This window comes from Sitophilus oryzae, unplaced genomic scaffold (assembly GCF_002938485.1).
Source record: "Sitophilus oryzae breed Bouriz unplaced genomic scaffold, Soryzae_2.0 scaffold_154_pilon_pilon, whole genome shotgun sequence".
NCBI lineage: Eukaryota > Metazoa > Arthropoda > Insecta > Coleoptera > Curculionidae > Sitophilus > Sitophilus oryzae.
The window spans coordinates 411,925-422,587 of record NW_022146225.1 but is presented as its reverse complement, the minus strand read 5'-3'; positions in this window follow the sequence as shown (position 1 = coordinate 422,587).

Sequence of the window (10,663 nt, the reverse complement as noted above, 5' to 3'; positions counted from 1 at the left end):
CAAGGTTAATTATAGTATTATTACAATATTCAATAACTTATTAATTTAGGTACTATTAAATTGTTAGAACTTTAGGATTTAAGAAGATGTTCAAATTTTCCTCCATCGACTGCTAGACAATAACCCAGGCGATCATAAAATTCTCTTCTTACATTCGCTAGTTGGTAAACTGAAATTCTATTGCATTCGGCAGAAATAGCACTTTTTAACTCGTCTAGATTTGGGTATTTTTTATCCTTGTATATCCTGTTTTTTAAATGGCCCCAGAGAAAGAAATTATTTGGCGAAATATCAGGAGACCTTGCTGGCCAATTTACTGTATAATTTAGGCCAATAACGTTTCCGTTAAAACTATATTGTCTAAATATTCCCGAACAGCCAGGGTACAATGTGCCGGGCAGCCATCTATTTGGTATCAAACTTCCTGGTTTTCCCTAGCGGCATCATGTAAAGCAGGTAAAATATGATTTTCGAGTAGTTCTAAATAATATTCTGCATTTAAATTTCACGTAAGAAATAATGGCCCGATAATATTGTGTCCGAATATCCCTGCCCAAACATTTACTTTCTGTGGATATTGCGTCCTTGTTTCGACAAACCTGTGTTGGTTTTCTTTGTTCCAATATTGATAATTTTGAACATTGGGTTCATTATTTAAGGTAAACGTGCATTCGTCAGTGAAAGATATGTTTTTTAAAAATTCCCTATCCGTGTTTGCTCTTTCCATCGTATCAAAACAAAACGCCTGCCGCCGTATTTCGTCCCTATCTCGTAGCTCTTGGTGCTTTTCATATTTGAAGGAATAGTATTTATGTCGTTTCAAAATTCGAAACGCTGTAGTGTGATCTATTCCTATTTAATCCTCAAGTTTCCTTGTGCTGATCTTTCCGTCGTTCTCTTCCACGCACAATAAAACTTCCAAGTTGGTATCATTTCTTGCATCTTCTCTTTGTTCCTGCCTTGCTTCACATCTGCAGTTATTTAGGTACCTTTGGTCTCAAATTTCTGGATATTCCTTGCGATTGTAGATTTTCCAGGTATCGGTCTATTCGGATACAGAGCAGCAAACATGTCCGACACCTTTTAATAACTATTTCCTTGATAATAACCAAAAACTCGTAATAGAAAACTAAAGTGTCAAAACGAATAACAATGTCAGAAAATGAATAAATAAATGTAACTTGGCATATTTTACAGCTGAGCTGCCACCTGAATCCCCAGCGGGAAATTTAAATTCCAGTTAGTCAGTCCGGCGCCGAATATGTCTGTGGTTGGCAACAATGAATTCAAAAATCGCGCCCTTGATTGACAGACAGACAAAAAGGGTTCTGTTTTTTTTGTTAAGGTACGGTACCATAAAAACTATATAAAACATGTTAATACTAAACATACTTATAAAATAACGAAACTCTATAATTTTCAAGAAAAACCTCAGGCCCACTCGCATGATTTTTACTCGCAACCACATTTAAAGCGAAAAATAGAAATAAAACACCAAAAGATTCGAAAAACACGGATTTCCCACAATATTCCAGACACTTTTATACTATCCAGTTGAATCACGATACTGAAAGTTCTTTTAAAAATAGAACAAAAATACTGCCAAGCCTTACAAGAAGATATATCAGATATTGTCAATTAAAGAATGTTAGATATCGTTAATTAAATAATAAAAAAAGCAAATAAACATAAGTAATAAATGAAAATAACAAATAAGCTAAACGGTATTAAGATATTCTTTGGCTAAACGACAGTTTTCTGGCCTAACATAACATTTTACCTTTCAGTTAAAAGGGACAAGTAAGATGAATTAAAGACTAGTATGCACACTGGAAGTTCTACATGGTTCTGCCATACGATCGAATAAAAAACGGCATCAAAAACGGCTGGGCCATAGACTTAAAATAAGCCATAAACTTAAATAATAATTTCATTTTAGTGTAGCCCAGTCTATGGGCTGGGCAAAATGAACAAACGATAATAATTTCGGGGAGGTCAAGCCCTAAGCGTCATTTACGTCGCCCGTAATCTTCTTTATTTTTTAATGACGTTTACAAAAAGTTGGCTTCAAAAAGGTTACTATTTTATTTTCATATTAAGTAAAAATAATTTTTAAATATTATAGTTTAAAATTCGATAAAAAATAATATTTTGGAAATAGATTTGCGTGTCTGTACTTTTTTAATCTTTCTATAATTAGAGTTAATTTTTGAAAAGTTTTATGTCAAATTTTAGTAAACGACATCTAGGATTGACCTTGCCAAAATTATTGACTGGACAGGTACATCGTTATGTGTAGGCGATAGGCGAGACTTTACGGAGAATTAAATCTTTGAAAAATAAGTAATGTTAGTGGGTTAATAAATTGTTTGTCAAGTCGCCTATAGAGGTCGCTCATAAATTTCACCATTAAAACGCGTATAGTTATTGAGAACTACTTGACGTATTTATCGGTATTTTATTGAAATTTTGTCTAGTTCGTAAATTTAAAGTGGGCCACTTAAAAGCTGCCCCCCTTGCCTCTTCCTAACCTTTCAGTGAACGCCAAATTAATGACCTTCTTGTTTTTTGAACCCAGAAACTAGAAAAAAAGGTTTTATGGCCTTTTAAACTGTACATAATCAGTAAAATGGCGTAGTTTTTAAGTTAAACACGTTTTTTTTCCTCTAAAGTAATTAGTGATTTGGTTAGGATGGAATACTTTTTTTGATTTATTATTTTAGTTTTATTACTCCAAGAAATGGAGTAAAAATTACTTTTTGTGCCTCGCCTGTAATGTCAAACGTACAGCCTGGCCAAAGATTGTCTGCCTGGATACAAAAAGTACCGTATGATCGAAAAAAAACGGCATCCAGTTGGCTTGGAAATGACGATCGATGACATTTCCCATATAATTTTCTTTGAATAAGAAGACTAAGGAAGGAGCATATCAAAAATCTTAGGTACACCGCGATGGGCCTCAAATATGGCCGACTTAAATTCCGGTTTATCAGTGTCGTTCTAATTTTATTTAAAAAATGTAAAACTATGATGTAGGGTAGACGTGGGGTAGACTCAATAATTTGTTGTTTTATTTTACGTTGTGAATAAATGTTGGTAGTTATTAAAATTGTTATAAAAATATATAATTCTAATAAAAATAGATAAGTTATAATAAGTATTTATTAACACAAACATCCGATACGCTACTGAAGCAGGTAAGTCAAATTAACGTATCTAAATTCTTTGACATCTAATCTTTGACAAGTAATAAATAAAAGCTAAAATGCAAAAAAAATATATCATTTAGTTAATTTAAGTGAATTTCATAAATGATCGGTTTACAACACGTATGTATATTATATAGTCACTAGCGAAAAGTTGTTCCATTATTTCACTCAATTTTTGCCGAGATCTACCGCACGCTACACAACCAACTATTTTAGAGTCTTTTTCGATAAATCGCGATAGTGTCACTGTTAATTTAAGTTCTGCCACAATTTCCATCTAGATTTACTACCTTTATACAACTATCAGTAGTAGAATAAATAATAAATAACATAAAATAAGCTCCGTAAAGACTGACAAATCCACAAAATTTCAAATCAAATTCAAATGTGTCAAATGAATCGTCAAACAGAATTGTCAAGGATCCCCACCCTAGAGAGCTTTTATGGTGGCTTTTCCGCCCATCATGCATGAATACATGGATAGCATTATGCTCCTTCCTTAGTCTTCATATTCAAAGATAATTTTACATATAAAATGACAGCGATCTTCATTTCATAGCCATCGCTGACGCCGTTTTTATTCGATCATACGGTATAATTTTTGCTCCTAATAAAACAATATACAATTTTCTAACAAGTGACAGTAAACTACAAAAATGTGTAACTTGGCAACAAAAAAAACTCACTTTTTCTTAACTATGCCGAATCAACAACTATTTTTTTTATAAAAAATTGAAAAATGCAAAAAAGTGTGGTTGCATACATGAAATAATAGAATGGTGGCAGCTATGGTATGATTTATTTCCAATAAAGTGCGTTTTTTACGACGAACCCGCAAAGACGTAAAGCTACAGTTTGACAGTAACCACAAGCGTGCATCACGGACCTACGTCACACGGATTTAACATATAGCAATTCCCATATTTACTAACACAGGATGCTGTAATCAAAGCTTATTAATAGTCTATTAAATTAAATATAAATTTGCACATGGTTTCGAAGATTACTTTTGTAAAATGATTAATTGAATTCCAGAAAGTTGTGTTATTTTTATGAACATGTCTAATTATATGTCTATCATTCTATTTTAGATTGGAAGATCTAAAAAGGATCTCTTAGAGAATTAAATTACATATTCGAGGCATCCAGCAAGGGAAGGACCCAGCAGTAAAACTCTGGATCAGGGAAAAACAGACCATCCTCTGGAGACACAGGTTTAGCAAGACCTTCGTCCAACGACCTAAAATAACTGATCCACCCTGTATAGTATAGATAAGTAGTACAAACCGAATAGACTGAGCGCATTCCTATGAATGCATCACAATCCGATTTCTATGCAATGAATAACGAGCTCCAAAATAACGAAACCAGCTCAAAAAATAGCCAATTTTCATAGTTGTCATCGCCATGTCTAAGTGGTTCTGTTTACAGCTCGTATAGTTCGCTCAATGGATCGTTCTCTGTCTCTTTTTTCTCTCTGCTCACCTCACTCCTCTCGAAAAGTGCCTTATTTATAGGTTATGCCCATTACCGCTCCCAATAAATCTCGAAGAGTATCGAAAGGATTTTTCGTTTGCGCCCAGGAATGCGCTTCGTTTAAACGTATTTTCGAAAATTGGATAAATAAGGAGGTGTTAAATGAACCCTGATCGTAAACTCATCAGGCTAAATGGGTAAACAGGATAGAAAGAATGAAAATTGGGTGATATAATAAGAAAAGTCATAGGAAAACAATGAGTTGCAAGGTTTTTGGCTAAGGGATAATTTTAACTGCATGCAAGATAATGCACCTCCTCATACCAGCATGCAGAGTGGCTAGAGAATGCCTTGAAACGGAAGGTGTCATAGTTTTGGACTGGCCTGCATGTTCACCGGATCTAAACTCTATCGAACACTTGTGGGGCCAGCTCAAAAGACGGTTTAGAGCTCGTCGAAACAATCCAGGACATCTCGAACAGCTTATTGATGCAGCATTAGCAGAATGGGGAAACATACCCCAAGACAACGTTGATAAATTTAATAAGAAGCATGTTCAGCGTGGATAGAAGCTTGCATAAGGGGATTATTAAAATTATCCATTTTCTTTTTGTTCTTGCTTTTTGACCTGTTAAAAATTTAAATCTCATTTCGTTTCAGAAACCAAGAAATAATATTGTGTTTATTTTTTGGAAAGTGATTAAATTTTTTTATGGCTATATGAATTATTTTTCATTAAAAGTCTTTGGTAAGGACTGAATTTTATTCATAAACACAAAATGTTCATGTCTCAAAAATTATGAAAAATAATAAATGACTCCGTATAAGTTTGGTTCCCATATAACACACAATATCCGCAGGATATTCATAGAATGTCGGAATGTCCCATTATAAGATCATCTTATAAAGACATCTATAAGATATCCTCCAGACATCCTGAAATCCTGTAGATGTCTCAGAATAGAATATCATATGGATATCTCTCTCTGTCGTATATCTAACTAGTGTGTACCCGCGACTTCGTTCGCGTCGGATTAATCATTTGTAATGGTGATGATCAAGCAAAGCAAGAATTTCCATTAACATACAAACTAAGATAAAATTTTCTTACATGTATGTCAGCATGAGAAAAAACAATATGGCGATTTTATTATATAACTTGGTATAATATTTGAGGGGTAGTTTCATCTCGTTGGAATTTGACTTTCGAAAAATCCGTTTGCCAAAAATAAGCTTTTTACGTCAAGCAGTTTAAGCAGAATCGTGATTAATCAATTACCCAACTTTTTGGAACACCCTGTATGATTTTTTAAAAAATTTCAAAATATGTAAAAAACAAAATCAATTATGTGTCCAAGTGTTTTCCTTGAAAGGCTCGCCGTATTTAAAAAACAAATATTGTAATATTTGTGGGTCGTTTTCACCCGCTTGGAATTTGAAATTCGAAAACCCCTCTTTATCGAACCTCTACACCCCACAGTCAATCCGTTTGCCAAAAATCAGCTTTTTAAACGTCAAGCAGTTTAAGTAGAGAATCGTGATTACTCAATGGTTATATTTTATGAAAACACCCTGTATAAATTTTTAAAAAACTTTAAAATATGTAAAACAACAAAATAAAATATACATGTTTAAAGAGTTTTTCTGAAAAACTCACCGGTTTTTTAAATAAAAAATATTCTAAAATTTGAGGGGTGGTTTCACCCCTTAAATTCAGTTTCGAAAATCCTTCTTATCGAACCTCTACACCCTAAAGTCAATCCGTTTTCCAAAAATCAGCTTTTAACGTCAAGCGCTTTAAGCAGGATCGTGATTAATCAATGACCAATTAATCAATTTTTCGAAACACCCTGTATACATTTTTAAAAAAATCTTAAATATGTAAAAAGAAAATAAAATATACGTGTTCAAGCATTTTTTTCGGAAACTTGACCGTTTTTTAAATATAAAATATTCTAATATTTGAGGGGCGGTTTCACCCCTAGGAATTCGAGTTTCGAAAAATCCCTTCTTATCGAACCTCTACACCCTAAAGTCAATCTGTTTTCCAAAAATCAGCTTTTTAGTCAAGCGCTTTATGCAGGATCGTGATTAATCATTGACCGTGATTAATCATCGAAACACCCTGTATACATTTTTAAAAAATCTTAGAATATGTAAAAAAAGAAAATAAAATATACGTGTTTCAGCGTTTTTTCGGAAACTTTACCGTTTTTTAAATAAAAAATATTGTAATATTCCACCCCCCTTTTTACCCCCTTAGGGGATGAATTTTTAAAAATCCTTTCTTATCTTACCTAAACATCATAAAAGGAACCCCTGTGCAAAATTTCAGCTTTCTAGGGTCAAGGGTTTGGTCTGGGCGTTGATGAGTCAGTATCAGTCAGGACAGTCAGATTTATATATATAGATGTACATCCAGCTGAGATATCCAAACATGCTTATGATAATAAAATATCCTAACAATATCGTTTAGATATTTAGGAAAATTAAATAATGTACTACTTTTTATATCACATAAAATGCAATAAACCATACATATAGATGTATATTACGTCAAGTTAACAAAATATCCTGTTGGTATCTTCTGGATAATTTGTAGCGATGGGAACTATCGAATGAATTAGACTATCGAATGGTTACTGAATGAATGATTTCAACTATCGAATGGTTTTATTCGAATAAAATCATTCATTCATTTGTATACTAAAGCATATGTGACAACCTCGCCGTGCGACTAAATGGTTTTCGTTGAGCCACGACTATCGAATGCTTTTGATAAATGAAATTTAGTATTCGTTTGATTTTTGTGTGCGTCAGTGCACTATTAGTTCTTCCAAATTTTTATAACTTCACCTTATAAATACTGTGCTATTTTTGCGTTTATTAAAATATTTAAAATATTAAAATAGTAGTTTTTTTAATTGACGATTGTGTGCGTGTGCAGGTGGTCAAAATTTTTCCGAAAGTTTGTGTGATTTTCCGTAGCCCGATCTTTCAATTATTTAATTTTATATGGTATATGGTCTATTTTTTAATGGGAAATTTTGAGAAGTAGCAATTTTTAAGAGAGATGAGATGAACTTACAATTAATTTTAAAAATACATATTTGTATTTTAGATGTTTTAATAATATGAATTAGTTGAACTTAATAATTATATTAATTAATGTGGTTAAGTAAATGGTTATCGAACTCAGACTATGGGGTGAGAAAATTAAATTAAAAGTTTTACACGTGCCAATTTAAAAAAAAGTTAACGATGTTTGTATTTTGTTTATGCTAATTCTCTTACATGTAGTTTTTTGCGAAGAAATATTTCATTTATTTTTTAGTAAGTAAATACCAGTAAAAGTAAATATTATTATTATTAAATAGTAATATAAAGTACCGAATATAAATAATTTTGATTTCTAATTTTTATTTATATTTTCCTTGCATTACACTGCACGCTTAGAAAATTAATAAATGTTTATATTTCATGATTTTAAAATTTGTTGTTAATATAACAAATTAGTTCTGTAATTATTATTATTTAATAAACCAACGTTGCCACAAAAAATTGAGAGACTATATTATTTTTAAATAGGATCTAATATAAATAATTTTGACATCAAATTTGTTGTTTATATTTTGCTACTACTTAAAAAAAATGTTTATATTAAATGATTTCAAATTTTGTTGTTAATAGGTATAACAAATTATTACTGTTATTATTATTTATTAAACCAGTCTTTGCTTAAACACATTAAAAATAATTTTCCTACATCCAAAATAACAAGTATTATTGCAGTGTAACAACAGAATATTAATAAAAAAATATAAAATATATAGACATACTATCCCTAACTAACTAAGCCAAACAATAATATTCTTTTAATATCAACTAACCAATATATGGCAACAGCGCCCTTCATAATGTATTTTCAGTGTAAATACGAGCACCTCAATAAAAAAAAAATAATGTGTCTTAATAATAAATAATAATCTTATATGACTCCCGCAAAAATCAAAGATGCCAAAACTTCTTTCATAGCATTGCCACCGACCGCCGCTCGGAAAGAAACCTCCCATCGCCGGGCGACAACCTAAAATCCAGTTAATATTTTATTATAATCGATCCTGACGAATAAATGAATTTCATAAATGAATTAATCTTATAAATGAATGGTTTTTGCTGCCGAATTACTAGAATACAATATTTCAAGGCAGATGACGCATCTATTCGATAATTTTTATTCGAATAGCTTTCAACGAATGTTTTTTTACTAGCTATCGAATTATTCGAATGAATTGCAACTATCGAATGTTTCGATAGTATTCATTCGATAGTTCCCACTACTAATAATTTGGATATTTTTGAGCTTGGCCATGCACTCCTAGTAATACGGAGAATTTAAAACGCCCGCGCAAAAATGTCCCACAATCTATCTCGACAGTTGTTTGTTTTTGCATCGTGTGTTATAGTATTATTCAGTTCTTTGATTTAGTGAAATTCGAGGTGAATTCAGTCGTTTGTCGATATTGAATGGGCTTAAAAATGACTGAAAGTAATTGGGTGACTAAAACTGGTTGAGTTTCACTTAGTTTTTTCTTATACTCAAGGTGCGTATTCATTATCCGAACGAACGAACAAACGAACGAACGAACGAATGAAAGTGCGGTATATTTAGACGGGGACCGAACGCATGCTGCCGTCGGTTCGTTCGTTCGCTCGACCATCCGTTTCGAGTCGGTACATCAAAGGCGTTCGCCAACAAATGCCTCCGGTCTTCTCGTGCGGTCCCCGTCCATACCACTAGCGAACATTCGTTCGTTCGTTCGTGCGGATAATGAATACGCACCTTCATAGTTCTAGCGTTGTTCTAGCAGAAATTCTATCCTAACCTCAACTAATGTCGAAAAACGACGAACGACTCAGGGTCTCACAATGAAAAATTTGTGACAAAATTATAGGTGAAAATTTGTTGAAAAGCGCTTGTTCTTTATCCCTAAACCCATTTTCGTGTTTGATCTATTCGAACAGAAATCCTATTTTTGTGTTTAAATTGTGAGTTTCTGGAATGTGTGGTGTTAGAAATTATACCTGTATCCTGTGTGCTTACTTTGATTTTACTTACTTTGTTGCTGCTAGACGCTAGACATAAACTGCTAGACTCCATAAAGGGTAGTATAAACTGGTATAATACCGTATGATCGAGAAAAAACGGCGTCAGCGATGGCTATGAAATGGAAAAGAAAAGGATGAAGTAAGTATTGTCAAATAACAGTCCTCATATAATATCCCAAAAATATTCTACAATGCTCCCAACATCATCCTTGTATTATCCTATAAATATCCCAAATAATCGAAAAAGGCTTGCCTAGGGACGTCTTGAAGATTACTTTTTTTGTCCCATCTGGATATCCCAGAAATATCCTCCTCTGGTTTTTGGATATCACTAAGATATTTACTATATCCTTGGTGAATATCCTCAAGATATCTATAGGATTATGTTGTGTTATATGGGTTGTGTATATTTCACATTTTGTGAAAATGAAGAATAAATTTTAAATTTCAATAAAAGCTACCTAAATAATTGGAATTTATCCGATATAGCCTAAGATGGCTAACATTATAACATATAATAACATTAACATTCTACTGTAAATCAAATTAAAACTTCATCAGAAAAATATTGAACAGTGGTTACGTTTAAAAGCAAGTTACTCTTATATTTTAAATGGAACACCTAGTATATTATTCCGCTATTCAATGCAGAATATTTTATAAAGGAAAAGTTGTCTACCCCTCAGACAAAGATTTTCCTAGATATTTTCATTTTTATAATTTAGTGTGGATAGTCCTTTATTATTTATTTATCTTTGAATTTAAGTAATATTATATCATTAGGGGAAATAATGTTTGTTTTGTACACAGAAAGATTCAAAAATAAAACACGTATATTTTACCATAAACAAAATTTATTTTTTCGTATA